The 16,131-nt window shown below is 40.4% G+C and overlaps 1 protein-coding gene across 1 annotated transcript in view; it reads left to right on the top strand.

The window, feature by feature from the left end:
• AKAP10 (A-kinase anchoring protein 10) overlaps positions 1–16,131 on the top strand; it is a 212,843-nt gene that overhangs the window by 141,410 nt on the left and 55,302 nt on the right. The window lies entirely within an intron of this gene.

Genomic DNA, 16,131 nt, shown 5'->3' with positions numbered 1-16,131 from the left:
GCTTCATTTTTTTTTCGCATTTAATTTAATTTAGAGCTCAATATTTATCAAGGTACGACTATTATCAGTATTGCTAGTCTGTTTAACATGTCGGACTCTGAGGAGGAAACTCCTTGCTCTATGTGTTTAAATGCCACTGTGGAACACCCTCTGACTTTTTGTCCCTCGTGTACTGAGAGGGCCTTACAATATAAAGCACACATTTTATGTAAAGATAATGTGTGTAAAGATGATTCTCAGCCTGAAGGGAATCCGGGTATACCGCCAGCTTCTCCCCAAGCGTCACAACCTTTAATGCCCACCCAATCGACCCCAGGTTCTTCAACCGCGTCTACTTAGTTTACTCTGCAGGATATGGCTGCAGGTATGTCAACTACCCTTACAGAGGTATTATCTAAGTTGCCAGTGTAAACGCAGTAGGACAGAGGTCAATGTGAATGCTGAGCCCTCTGATACGTTGTTAGCTATTTCCGATGTACCCTCACAGGGATCTGAATTGAGGGTCAGGGAACTTCTATCTGAGGGGGAACTTTCCGATTTGGGAAGTGCGTTACCTCAGACGGACTCGGACGTTATGTGCTTTAAATTTAAGCTTGAGCACCTCCGTCTTTTACTTAGGGAGGTTTTAGCGACTCTGGATGACTGTGACCCTATTGTGGTACCACCAGAGAAATTGTGTAAGATGGACAAATACTTAGAGGTACCTGCTTACACTGATGTTTTTCCGGTTCCTAAAAGAATTTCGGAGATTATTAAGAGGGAATGGGACAGACCGGGTATCCTGTTCGCTCCCTCTACTAATTTCAAGAAAATGTATCCTATATCTGACACTGTTCGGGACTCCTGGTAAATAGTCCCTAAGGGGGAAGGAGCCATATCTACACTGGCTAAGCATACAAATATTCCTATTGAGGACAGCTGTGCTTTCAAAGACCCCATGGATAAGAAATTGGAGGGTCTTCTAAAGAAATAGTTTATTCATCAAGGTTTCCTCTTGCAACCAACAGCATGCATTGTACCAGTTACCACTGCAGCAGCCTTCTGGTTTTAGGCCTTAGAAGAGTCTCTTAAGACTGAGACTCCTTTAGAGGATATCTTAGATAGCATTAAGGCTCTCAAGCTGGCTAATTCTTTTATCACAGATGCCGCCTTTCAAATTGCTAAGTTGGCGTCGAAAAATGCTGGATTTGCCATTTTAGCGCGTAGAGCGTTATAGTTAAAATCATGGTCTGCTGATGTGTCATCTAAGTCAAAGCTTTTGGCTATTCCTTTCAAGGGTAAGACCCTATTCGGGCCTGACTTGAAGGAAATCATTTCTGACATCACGGGAGGTAAGGATCATCTCCTACCTCAGGATAAGACTGTTAAATTGAGGGGTAAACAGAATAATTTTCGTTCCTTTCGGAACTTTAAAGGAGTACCCTCTTCTTCCTCTTCCTCCGCAAAACAGTAAGGGAATTTTGTTCAGACCAAGTCTGTCTAGAGACCCAACCAGGCTTGGAACAAGGGTAAACAACACAAGAAGCCCGCTGCTACTACCAAGACAGCTTGAAGGGGCGGCCCCCGATCCAGGACCGGATTTAGTAGGGGGCAGACTTTCTTTCTTTGCCCAGGCTTGTGCAAGAGATGTTCAGGACCCCTGGGCACTGGAAATTGTGACTCACGGGTATCAACTGTCATTCAAACATTTTCTCCCAAGAGGGAGATATCTTCTTTCTCGATTGTCTGTAGACCAGATAAAAAGAGAGGTGTTCTTACGTTGTGTAAAAGACCTCTCTACTATGGGAGTAATTCGTCCCGTTCCAAGACTAGAACAGGGGCGGGGGTTTTTACGCAAATCTCTTTGTGGTTCCCAAAAAAGAGGGAACGTTCAGACCCATTTTAGATCTCAAGAGTCTAAACAAGTTTCTCAGTGTCCCATCTTTCAAGATGGAGACCATTCGAACAATTTTACCAATGATCCAGGAGGGTCAATGTATGACTACCGTAGACTTGAAGGATGCAGTACCTAAGGTTTGCCTTCCTGGACAAACATTTTCAGTTTGTGGCCCTTCCCTTCGGGTGGGCCACAGCACCCAGAATCTTCACGAAGGTTTTAGGGTCCCTTCTGGAGGTTCTCAGGCCGCGGGGCATAGCAGTGGCGCCTTATCTGGACGATATTCTGATTCAGGCATCGACTTATCATCTAACAAAATCTCATACAGACACGGTGTTGTCCTTTCTGAGAACTCATGGATGGAAGGTGAATCTAGAAAAAATTTCACTAATTCCACAGACAAGGTTTTCCTTCTTGGGAACTCTGATAGATTCTATAGCCATGAAGATTTTTTTGACAGAGGTCAGAAAGTCAAAGATTCTAAATACATGCTGAGCCCTTCAGTCCAATCCTCGTCCATCAGTGGCTCAGTGCATGGAGGTAATTGGATTGATGGTGGCGGCAATGGACATAATTCCGTTTGCTCGATTTCATCTCAGACCACTGCAACTGTGCATGCTCGGACAGTGGAATGGGGATTATGCAAATTTATCTCCTCAGATCATTCTGGACCAGGAGACCAGGGACTCTCTTCTTTGGTGGTTGTCGCCGGATCATCTGTCCCAAGGGACGTGTTTCCGCAGACCCTCATGGGTGATAATGACAACGGACGCCAGTCTACTAGGCTGGGGTGCAGTCTGGAATTCCCTGAAGGCTCAGGGTGTATGGACTCAGGTGGAGTCTCTACTTCCAATCAATATTCTGGAACTGAGAGCAATATTCAATGCGCTCCAGGCGTGGCCTCAGTTGGCTTCGGACAAATTCATCAGATTCCAGTCGGACAACATCACGACTGTGGCTTACATCAATCATCAGGGCGGAACGAGGAGTTCCTTAGTGATGACAGAAGTAGCCAAGATAATTCGATGGGCGGAGGCCCACTCTTGTTATCTGTCAGCAATCTACATCCCAGGAGTGGACAACTGGGAAGCGGACTTTTTAAGCCGACAGGCTTTTCATCCGGGGGAGTGGGAACTCCATCCGGAGGTATTTGCCTCACTGATTCTCCAATGGGGCAGACCGGAATTGGATCTGATGGCATCTCGACAGAATGCCAAGCTCCCAAGATACGGATCCAGATCAAGGGATCCTCAGGCTGAACTGATAGATGCCTTGGCAGTGCCTTTGGTCGTTCAACCTAGCTTAAGTGTTTCCACCGTTTCCTCTCCTGCCCCGGGTGATTGGTCGGATCAAACAGGAGAGAGCTTCAGTAATTCTAATCGTGCTTGCGTGGCCATGCAGGACTTGGTATGCAGATCTAGTGGACATGTCCTCTCTGCCACCGTGGAAACTTCAATTGAGACAGGACCTTCTCATTCAAGGTCCTTTCCAACATCCAAATCTAATTTCTCTGCAGCTGACTGCTTGGAGATTGAACGCTTGATTTTGTCTAAGCGGGGATTCTCTGATTCGGTCATCGATACTTTGATTCAGGCACATAAGCCTGTCACTAGAAAGATCTCTCATAAGATATGGCATAAATATCTTTTTTGGTGTGAATCCAAGGGCTACTCATGGAGTAAAGTTAGGATTCCCAGGATTCTGTCTTTTCTCCAAGAAGGATTGGAGAAAGGGTTATCAGCGAGTTCCTTAAAGGGACAAATTTCTGCTTTGTCAATTTTGCTACACAAACGTTTGGCAGATGTTCAGTCTTTTTGTCAGGCTTTAACCAGAATTAAGCCTGTGTTTAGACCAATTGCTCCACCCTGGAGTTTGAGTTTAGTTCTTAATGTTCTTCAAGGGGTTCCGTTTGAACCCATGCATTCCATAGATATTAAGTTGTTATCTTGGAAAGTTTTTGTTGTTATCTTGGAAAGTTTTTGGTTGCTATTTCTTCTGCTCATAGAGTTTCTGAGCTTTCAGCATTACAATGTGATTCGCCTTATCTTATCTTGCATTCTGATAAGGTGGTTTTACGTACCAAACCTGGTTTCCTTCCTAAGGTTGTTTCTAATAAGAATATTAATCAGGAAATTGTTGTTCCTTCACTATGTCCTAACCCTTCTTCTAAGAAGGAGCGTATGTTGCATAACTTGGACGTAGTCCGTGCCCTGAAGTTTTACTTGCAGGCGACTAAGGATTTCCGTCAGTCATCTTCATTATTCATTGTTTTTTCTGGAAAGCGTAGGGGTCAGAAAGCTACGGCTACCTCTCTCTTTCTTTTTGGCTGAAGAGCATCATCCGCCTGGCGTATGAGACTGCTGGACAGCAGCCTCCTGAAAGAATTACGGCTCATTCTACTAGGGCTGTGGCTTCCTCATGGGCGTTTGAAAATGATGCTTCTGTTGAACAGATTTGCAAGGCTGCAACTTGGTCGTCTCTTCATACTTTTTCCAAATTTTCCAAATTTGATACTTTTGCTTCTTCTGAGGCTGGTTTTGGGAGAAAGGTTCTTCAAGCAGTGGTGCCTTACGTTTAGGTTCCTGTCTTGTCCCTCCCTTTCATCCGTGTCCTGTAGCTTTGGTATTGTATCCCACAAGTAAGGATGAAATCCGTGGACTCGTCATATCTTGTAGAAGAAAAGGAAATTTATGCTTACCTGATAAATTTATTTCTTCTACGATATAACGAGTCCACGGCCCACCCTGTCATTTTTGAGACATTATATTATTTATTTTTTATAAACTTCAGTCATCTCTGCACCTTTGGCTTTTCCTTTCTCTTCCTAACTTCGGTCGAATGACTGGAGGTGGAGGGACGGGAGGAGCTATATATACAGCTCTGCTGTGGTGCTCTTTGCCACTTCCTGTTTGCAGGAGGATAAATCCCACAAGTAAGGATGAAATCAGTGGACTCGTCATATCGTAGAAGAAATTAATTTATCAGGTAAGCATAAATTTCCTTTTTTTTTTTTTACCTTTTTGATCACGTTTTTCTATTGTCCCATTGAAATGTAGGCCGTTGGGGGACCGCTCAAGACGTCACAGCTTTCAGAACAGGGAAGTAAGTCTTGGGAGGAGTCGGCGGCCAAACAGTGAGGGAATTTAAAATATATTTTTATGGATAAATATACCAGTAATAAAAGAATAAAAAAAACTTGGCGAATACATTAAGGTACTATTGAGAAATGGTTGGTTAACTGCAATACCGGATAACTTTACCTTCACTTTAATTCCAGGTAAAACTCTTGGGAAGTGTAGTATGCATCTGCAAATACATTCCCCCCCTTTTTTTTTTTTTTTTTTTTTTTTAAAAAAATGTCCTTTATTTTCTACATAAATTGATTTAAAAAAGAAATTGGTTACAGCATTTTTTATTGCAATGCTTGCATATGACAGTTTTTATCCCCTGCAAATGGATTAAGCGCATAGTTAAAGTAAGTTTCTTAGCAGTGATGCACTACTAGGAGCTAGCTGAGTACATCTGGAAAACCATGAGGCATGTGTGTAGCCACAAATCACTGCTTAGCTCTCAGAAGGGCATTGCTGCTGCTAAGCCTACCAAGGTATGCTTTTTAACAAAGGATACTAAAAGAACAAAGTACATTTTATAATAAGTCAGTTGAAAGGTCTCTACATGCTCTGTCTGATCCATGTAAGTTTAATTTTGACATTCATGTCCCTTTAACAAATCAATACTTACCTTGAGGTAAACGGAGTGGGTATGATTGACAGAAAAATATTTAATAGCAGCTAAAAATCTCTACTAATTTGTTGATGACCTTTTCACAAGGTCAGTTTAAATGAAGCCATAATGTAATTGATTTAATAAACAAGAATATGTGTAGAATATATACTAAATGCACAGAATTGTGGAGCTTTACATTCTAAAGGACATAAAAGTGAAAATGTACGCCAGAACATAGTGTCTCATCAGAATATTGTAACTGAGTTTCACCTTTTTTAATTCTTTGACTGGCATCTTGGCAGTTTAGGAGACTAGTAGGCTGCTTATTTGTACATACTAACTGTGCACTTGCTTGTCTGTTAGTTAAACAGACCTAAAGCCCCAAAAATATTTTAGGATTCAGGTATAGTGTAACATTTTAAGAAAACATTCCAATTTACTTATTTTATCAAATCTACTTTGTTCTCTTAAAGGGATAGGAAAGCCAAAATTAAACTTGCATGATTCAGAAAGAGCATGCAATTTTAAGACACTTTTAAATTCACTACTATTTTCAAATCTGCTTCGTTCTCTTAATATCCCTTATTAAAAAATGTATACGCATATATCCTACACTAGTGGGAGCTGCTGCTAATTGATACCTGCACACATTTGTCTCTTGTGATTGGCTAAATAAATATTTTCAGCTTCCTGTCAGTAGTGCAATGCTATCCCTTCAGCAATGGATAACAAGAGAATGAAGAAAATGTGATAATAGAATTAAATTGGAAAGTTGTTTAAAATTGTATGTTCTATCTGAATCATAAAAGAAAATTTTGCGGTTTACTATCACTTTAATATCTAAAGCAGGTAAAAAAGCAGGTAGGAAGGTGAAGGAGTGTGTGCATGACTGGAGCAATATATGGCAGCATATAACTATAATTATTTTATACATTTGCACTGTCTGAATCAAGAAAGACAATTTTTGTGTTTCATGTCCCTTAAGTTAATTTTCAGAGTAAACATACCAATTAGGAGTTTCTTATGCACTAAGATAGCCACCTGCGATTAAAAAGGTCTCTAAGCTAAAACATAATGTGTTATATACAGGTTACATATATTGCAGTGTAAAACTAAAATTCTAGGGATAAATAGTCACATCTTAAAGAAAGTCTACTCCAGAATTTGTATTGTTTAAAAAGATAGATAATAACTTTATTACCCATTTACCAGTTTTGCATAATCAACAGTTCTATTAATATATCTAAGCCTCTGCAGACCGCCCCTTATCTTTTTTTTTAACATCTTTATTTATTATCCAACAGAGTACAAAACATAATTTGAGCAAAAGTATTACATCTTTGCACCTTGCAGGGTAAATCATCTAATAAAACAATATAATACAACATGCTCTTTCTTGGCCCAACTAAAAGTCATGGATTAGGCCTTAAAATTTCATAAAACATATATCTTTACATGAGTTATATATCAACACACTCTCATATATCCTGATCTTTCTTGGCCTAATTGAAAACACAGAGACAGATTATGCCTAAAACTATCCTATAATCTATATATCCATACATACATATGCATATACATATATAAACCATATCTATATGTACATCAATGTAAAAAGGAAATTTGAATATAGATGCTACATCTTTTACATAGTTTAAATATAGATATTAAATCATATATCAACATAATATAGTGTAATATAAACTTTCTCTGTCCTATTATAGGCATAAACTTAGGCCTAGAATTTTCCATGACTCAAATAACTATCTGTATATACATAGATTAATTTAAATTTTAGGCCGAAGCCAAAGTACTCTTGTTGGAAAGTTTTCCTAAATTAAAACACTTAACAGTAAATCAACAAAACATCACATAACCACATAAAATAAAACAAAACAAATCAGACGGAAAAGAAAAAAGAGGGACAGAGAGAAAAAAGAAAAAAAAAAACCCACAAAAACAACCTACTTCTATCTCCTCTCCCCCCTCTCTCAGTCAATGGTCCCGAGTTCCAGTCCTAGACTTAAACTGCTATAATTAATAGCCAAAAAATTCCTATAGGCTTCAGTAAAACCCAAAGGGGCCAATATTTGCTTCTGTATAGTAAGTGGATGTAAATTAATTATAAATCTCCAGTTGTGAATGAATTCCTCGGCCCTATCCTTGAACTGGAATACTGTATTATGTGATTCAAACACTAGTTGTTGAAGGAGCATATTACGAAAATGGGAAAATCTGGGTGGTGGTACATCTTTCCATGTTTTCAAGATCAAAATTCTAGTTACCATAATTATCGTATTTAGTGTCTTAATATTCTTAGGTTTAACTTCAGCTAGATTGGGGTGTATCAGAAAAATTACATGATAGGCTTGTATTTTAAAATTATCATAGAACTGCCTGTTGTACCAATGGTTGACTTTGCCCCAAAGTTGATTTATTTTTGGGCAATAGAAAAGCATATGTATAATATCTGCATTTAATAGATGGCATTTTCGACACCACTGTTGTATTGCAGCAGAGAATTTAGACATTTTAAGAGGAGTTAAATATGTATTATTTAATAGTTTGGTATGTGATTCTTTCCAGGCAATTTATATATTCAGTTTCTCTAATACAGAAAAACTCTGAGAGATATTCATTAGCTCAAATCGAGGAAAATAATGGCACCAAGAAGAGACCAAATTTTGGGAAACGACTTGTGCCTGTTTAGCTAACATGATATTGTATAAGAGGGAAATTGTAAATTTGCCCGATACAGCCTTTTTAATACATTCATGAATCTCAGACCACCGAACATTGACACAGCTACCCCAGTCTTGTGACTTAATATAATGCCGTGTTTGAAAGTAGGCGAATAAGCTTTGTCTAGGAAGTTCATATAGGGTCATTATATTATTAAAAGAAAGCATTTGTCCTGAGGTGGAAGTAAGTTGATAGATGCATTTGAGTCAATTTTGTGCCCAAGTCCGATATATTGGATCGTGTATTCCCGGAATAAACTCTGAATTACCTTGAATTGGTAAAAAAGATGAAAATCTATAATCTATATCCAACATAACACAAATCTTTTGCCAGGCTAAAATAATATTTTACAGTGCAGAACCGCCTTTAAAGAGAAAGGGGCTATGAGTTTACTCTCTGCCTCCGCAGAGTTTGAGCCAATCAACCATCCTATAGCTATTTTAGCTAGTGTAGTCAGATTATATAGTTTAATATCCGGCAAAGCGAATCCACCATTTATCTTTTTTTGACAGAGTTTCGCTATTGAAATACGGGCTTTACAACCTTTCCATAGAAATTGTGAGCATATCGCATAAAACTTCTGAATTTCCGAGTTAGGAATGAATAAGGGTAGATTTTGGAGCAGATAAAGTATCCGTGGAAAGATGATTGTTTTGACCAAATTAACTTGGGCAAGAAGAGAGGGGAAATGCAGCCCAATTTTTAAGATCTGAAATCGCTTTTTCAAATACCGTTGTGAAATTTAAATTATACCACATCTTAGGATTTTTGTGTAATGTTATGCCCAAATATTTAATATTGTCTGTGTTTTTAAAGGGATGTTCCATATAACTTCCCTTACATTTTTGTATCCATAAAAGTTCGCTTTTTTTGAACATTGATCTTGTATCCTGAAAAAAAGCTAAAGGTCGCTAATATATAAAGAATTCTTGGGATAGACTTTGTTGAATATTCTAAAAAGATTAGCAGATCATCAGCATAAAGTGAAATTTTGAAAGCCATTGTACCAACTCTTATCCCTGCTAATTCTGTGCGAAGCCAAATTGCTAACTATTCAATTGAAATATTGAACAATAAGGGGGACAAAGGACAACCTTGTCGTGTACCCCGTCCTAGTACAATTTTATCTGAAAGATTACCATTTATTAGAAGTGCTGAGTATGGGTTTTTATATATCTTGGCAATAAAAACTAAACAATATCCTTTGAAACCAAAACGTTCTAATGAGTATAGAATCGAAAGCCTTCTCGGCGTCTACGGATAATATAGCTAGGTCCTTATCTGACTTCTCCTTTATCTCTTTTGGGGTCAGATTTTGATTCCAAAAAAAATCTAATAGTGACTCAACTTTCCGGAGATTAGAGGTTACGGAGCGTTCATTCATAAAACCCGTTTGATCCACATGTATTATTTTGGACAAAAAACCCTTAATTCTGTTGGCAATAATAGAAAGAAGAATTTTATAATCAGAATTTAAAACAGATATAGGTCTGTAGGAAGCTGTATGCTCAGGGTCTTTGCCCTTTTTAGGAATCATAGTTATATTAGCTGCAGAAAAAAGGTTAGAAATAGGGGAAGACGTTGTATAATAATTGTTAAATAGAAGCGCTAAGGTATTACTAATTTCTTCCATAAGAATTTTATATAGTTCTATCGGAATCCCGTCTGGCCCAGCTGCTTTGTTTAATTTTGCGTTTTTAATTGTAGACAGGATTTCTTCCTTAGAAATTGGGGCATTCAGGTTTTCTAGATTTGGAAGAGAAAGTTGCAGTGTTTCTTCTGTTATGTGTGATCAGTCCACGGGTCATCATTACTTCTGGGATATTATCTGCTCCCCTACAGGAAGTGCAAGAGGATTCACCCAGCAGAGTTGCTATATAGCTCCTCCCCTCTACGTCACCTCCAGTCATTCTCTTGCACCCAAAGACTAGATAGGAGGTGTGAGAGGACTATGGTGATTATACTTAGTTTTTAGAACTTCAATCAAAAGTTTGTTATTTTACAATAGCACCGGAGCGTGTTATTACCTCTCTGGCAGAGTTTGAAGAAGAATCTACCAGAGTTTTTCTTATGATTTTAACCGGAGTAGTTAAGATCATATTGCTGTTTCTCGGCCATCTGAGGGAGGTAAAAACTTCAGATCAGGGGACAGCGGGCAGTTGAATCTGCATTGAGGTATGTAGCAGTTTTTATTTTCTGAATGGAATTGATGAAAAGATCCTGCCATACCGTTATAATGAACATGTATGTATATTCTACACTTTAGTATTCTGGGGATGGTATTTCACCGGAATTACTCTGTAAAAGTACATTAAACCTTTTAATAGGTATTTTTCATGTTAAACGTTTTTGCTGGAATGTAGAATCGTTTGCATTAATGAGGTACTGAGTGAATAAATATTTGGGCATTATTTTTCCACTTGGCAGTTTGCTTGTTTTAATTATGACAGTTTCGTTTCTCTCTCACTGCTGTGTGTGAGAGGGAGGGGCCGTTTTTGGCGCTCTTTGCTACGCATCAAAAATTTCCAGTCAGTTACTCTTGTATTTTCTGCATGATCCGGTTCATCTCTAACAGAACTCAGAGGTCTTCAAACTTCTTTGAAGGGAGGTAGATTCTCTCAGCAGAGCTGTGAGACTTATATAGTGACTGTGATTTAAAACGTTGCTCTGTAATTTTTCTGTTTAAAACTTAATTAGTGTTATTTTACTAATGGGAACAAACCTTTGCTAAAAAGTTGTGTTGTTTTTAAAGTGTGATGCTATAACTGTTTTTCAGTTCATTATTTCAACTGTCATTTAATCGTTTAGTGCTTCTTGAGGCACAGTACGTTTTTGTTAAATAAGATTGTAACCGAGTTGCATGTTTATTGCTAGTGTGTTAAACATGTCTGATTCAGAGGAAGATACCTGTGTCATTTGTTCCAATGCCAAGGTGGAGCCCAATAGAAATTTATGTACTAACTGTATTGATGCTACTTTAAATAAAAGCCAATCTGTACAAATTGAACAAATTTCACCAAACAGCGAGGGGAGAGTTATGCCGACTAACTCGCCTCACGTGTCAGTACCTGCATCTCCCGCCCGGGAGGTGCGTGATATTATGGCGCCTAGTACATCTGGGCAGCCATTACAGATAACATTACAAGATATGGCTACTGTTATGACTGAAGTTTTGGCTAAATTACCAGAACTAAGAGGCAAGCGTGATCACTCTGGGGTGAGAACAGAGTGCGCTGATAATTCTAGGGCCATGTCTGATACTGCGTCACAGCTTGCAGAGCATGAGGACGGAGAGCTTCATTCTGTAGGTGACGGTTCTGATCCAAGCAGATTGGATTCAGATATTTCAAATTTTAAATTTAAATTGGAAAACCTCCGTGTATTACTAGGGGAGGTCTTAGCGGCTCTTAACGATTGTAACACTGTTGCAATACCAGAGAAAATGTGTAGGTTGGATAAATACTTTGCGGTACCGGCGAGTACTGACGTTTTTCCTATACCTAAGAGATTAACTGAAATTGTTACTAAGGAGTGGGATAGACCCGGTGTGCCGTTCTCACCCCCTCCAATATTTAGAAAGATGTTTCCAATAGACGCCACCACACGGGACTTATGGCAAACGGTCCCTAAGGTGGAGGGAGCAGTTTCTACTTTAGCTAAGCGCACCACTATCCCGGTGGAGGATAGCTGTGCTTTTTCAGATCCTATGGATAAAAAATTAGAGGGTTACCTTAAGAAAATGTTTGTTCAACAAGGTTTTATATTGCAACCCCTTGCATGCATCGCGCCGATTACGGCTGCGGCAGCTTTTTGGATTGAGTCTCTGGAAGAGAACCTTAGTTCAGCTACGCTGGACGACATTACGGACAGGCTTAGAGTCCTTAAACTAGCTAATTCATTCATTTCGGAGGCCGTAGTACATTTAACCAAACTTACGGCTAAGAATTCAGGATTCGCCATTCAGGCACGTAGGGCGCTGTGGCTAAAATCCTGGTCGGCTGATGTAACTTCTAAGTCCAAATTACTTAATATACTTTCAAGGGGCAAACTTTATTTGGGCCCGGTTTGAAAGAAATTATTGCTGACATTACAGGGGGTAAGGGCCACGCTCTACCTCAAGACAAAGCCAAAGCTAAGGCTAGACAGTCTATTTTTCGTCCCTTTCGGAATTTCAAAACAGGAACAGCATCAACTTCCACTGCACCAAAACAGGAAGGAGCTGTTGCTCGTTACAGACAAGGCTGGAAACCTAACCAGTCCTGGAGTAAGGGCAAGCAGGCCAGGAAACCTGCTGCTGCCCCTAAGACAGCATGAACCGAGGGCCCCCGATCCGGGACCGGATCTAGTGGGGGGCAGACTCTCTCTCTTCGCCCAGGCTTGGGCAAGAGATGTCCAGGATCCCTGGGCGCTAGAGATCATATCTCAGGGATACCTTCTAGATTTCAAATTCTCTCCCCCAAGAGGGAGATTTCATCTGTCAAGGTTGTCAACAAACCAAATAAAGAAAGACGCGTTTCTACGCTGTGTACAAGATCTATTATTAATGGGAGTGATCCATCCGGTTCCGCTGTCGGAACAAGGACAAGGGTTTTACTCAAACCTGTTTGTGGTTCCCAAAAAAGAGGGAACTTTCAGGCCAATCTTGGATTTAAAGATCCTAAACAAATTCCTAAGAGTTCCATCGTTCAAAATGGAAACTATTCGGACAATCTTACCCATGATCCAAAAGGGTCAGTACATGACCACAGTGGATTTAAAGGATGCTTACCTTCACATACCGATTCACAAAGATCATTACCGGTATCTAAGGTTTGCCTTCTTAAACAGGCATTACCAGTTTGTAGCCCTTCCATTCGGATTGGCTACGGCTCCAAGAATCTTCACAAAGGTTCTGGGTGCCCTTCTGGCGGTACTAAGACCGCGAGGAATTTCGGTAGCTCCGTACCTAGACGACATTCTGATACAAGCTTCAAGCTTTCAAACTGCCAAGTCTCATACAGAGTTAGTTCTGGCATTTCTAAGGTCGCATGGATGGAAAGTGAACGAAAAGAAGAGTTCTCTCTTTCCTCTCACAAAAGTTCCATTCTTGGGGACTCTTATAGATTCTGTAGAAATGAAGATTTATCTGACAGAAGACAGATTAACAAAGCTTCTAAATGCATGCCGTGTCCTTCATTCCATTCAACTCCCGTCAGTAGCTCAATGCATGGAGGTGATCGGCTTAATGGTAGCAGCAATGGACATAGTACCCTTTGCACGCCTACATCTCAGACCGCTGCAATTGTGCATGCTGAGTCAGTGGAATGGGGATTACTCAGATTTGTCCCCCACTCTGAATCTGGATCAAGAGACCAGAAACTCTCTTCTATGGTGGCTTTCTCGGCCACATCTGTCCAGGGGGATGCCATTCAGCAGGCCGGACTGGACAATTGTAACAACAGACGCCAGCCTACTAGGTTGGGGCGCTGTCTGGAATTCTCTGAAGGCTCAGGGACAATGGAGTCAGGAGGAAAGTCTCCTGCCAATAAACATTCTGGAATTGAGAGCAGTTCTCAATGCCCTTCTAGCTTGGCCCCAGTTAAAAACTCGGGGGTTCATCAGGTTTCAGTCGGACAACATCACGACTGTAGCTTACATCAACCATCAGGGAGGGACAAGAAGCTCCCTAGCAATGATGGAAGTATCAAAGATATTTCGCTGGGCAGAGTCTCACTCTTGCCACCTGTCAGCAATCCACATCCCGGGAGTGGAGAACTGGGAGGCGGATTTCTTGAGTCGCCAGACGTTTCATCCGGGGGAGTGGGAACTTCATCCGGAGGTCTTTGCCCAAATACTTCGACGTTGGGGCAAACCAGATATAGATCTCATGGCGTCTCGCCAGAACGCCAAACTTCCTCGCTACGGATCCAGATCCAGGGATCCGGGAGCGGTTCTGATAGATGCTTTGACAGCACCTTGGAACTTCAGGATGGCTTATGTGTTTCCACCCTTCCCGCTGCTTCCTCGATTGATTGCCAAAATCAAACAGGAGAGAGCATCAGTGATTCTAATAGCACCTGCATGGCCACGCAGGACTTGGTATGCAGATCTAGTGGACATGTCATCCTGTCCGCCTTGGTCTCTACCTCTAAGACAGGACCTTCTGATACAGGGTCCATTCAAACATCAAAATCTAACTTCTCTGAAGCTGACTGCTTGGAAATTGAACGCTTGATTTTATCAAAACGTGGTTTTTCTGAGTCGGTTATTGATACCCTGATACAGGCTAGGAAGCCTGTTACCAGAAAGATTTACCATAAAATATGGCGTAAATACCTATACTGGTGTGAATCCAAAGATTACTCCTGGAGTAAGGTTAGGATTCCTAGGATATTGTCCTTTCTACAAGAAGGTTTAGAAAAGGGTTTATCGGCTAACTCATTAAAGGGACAGATCTCAGCTCTGTCCATCTTGTTACACAAGCGTCTGTCAGAAAATCCAGACGTCCAGGCATTTTGTCAGGCTTTAGCTAGGATCAAGCCTGTGTTTAAAACTGTTGCTCCGCCATGGAGTTTAAACTTAGTTCTTAACGTTTTACAGGGTGTTCCGTTCGAACCCCTTCATTCCATTGATATAAAATTGTTATCTTGGAAAGTTCTATTTTTAATGGCTATTTCCTCGGCTCGAAGAGTCTCTGAATTATCAGCCTTACATTGTGATTCTCCTTATCTGATCTTTCACTCAGACAAGGTAGTTCTGCGTACTAAACCTGGGTTCTTACCTAAGGTAGTCACTAATAGGAATATCAATCAAGAGATTGTTGTTCCATCCTTGTGTCCAAATCCTTCTTCAAAGAAGGAACGTCTTCTACACAATCTGGATGTAGTTCGTGCCCTCAAGTTCTACTTGCAGGCAACTAAGGATTTTCGACAAACGTCTTCCCTGTTTGTCGTGTACTCTGGTCAGAGGAGAGGTCATAAGGCTTCGGCTACCTCTCTCTCCTTCTGGCTTCGTAGCATAATTCGTTTAGCCTATGAGACTGCTGGACAGCAGCCTCCTGAAAGAATTACAGCTCATTCTACTAGAGCTGTGGCTTCCACTTGGGCCTTTAAGAATGAGGCCTCTGTTGAACAGATTTGCAAGGCTGCAACTTGGTCTTCGCTTCATACTTTTTCCAAATTTTACAAATTTGACACTTTTGCTTCTTCGGAGGCGATTTTTGGGAGAAAGGTTCTTCAGGCAGTGGTTCCTTCTGTATAATGAGCCTGCCTATCCCTCCCGTCATCCGTGTACTTTTGCTTTGGTATTGGTATCCCAGAAGTAATGATGACCCGTGGACTGATCACACATAACAGAAGAAAACATAATTTATGCTTACCTGATAAATTCCTTTCTTCTGTTGTGTGATCAGTCCACGGCCCGCCCTGTTTTTTAAGGCAGGTAAATATTTTTTAAATTATAATCCAGTCACCACTACACCCTTGGCTTCTCCTTTCTCGTTGGTCTTTGGTCGAATGACTGGAGGTGACGTAGAGGGGAGGAGCTATATAGCAACTCTGCTGGGTGAATCCTCTTGCACTTCCTGTAGGGGAGCAGATAATATCCCAGAAGTAATGATGACCCGTGGACTGATCACACAACAGAAGAAAGGAATTTATCAGGTAAGCATAAATTATGTTTTTTATTCTAGCCCAAAAGAGCTCTTTATTAGCGGAGTCTATCGGTTGTGTGGTATATAATTCTTGAAAATATTCGAAAAAAAACCCTTCTAATGTTTTCATTATCTGTGTATCTCTTTTGATCGTACT

This window comes from Bombina bombina, chromosome 3 (assembly GCF_027579735.1).
Source record: "Bombina bombina isolate aBomBom1 chromosome 3, aBomBom1.pri, whole genome shotgun sequence".
NCBI lineage: Eukaryota > Metazoa > Chordata > Amphibia > Anura > Bombinatoridae > Bombina > Bombina bombina.
The sequence above is the reverse complement of the archived record's forward strand: the minus strand, read 5'-3'. Positions and strand labels throughout refer to the sequence as shown.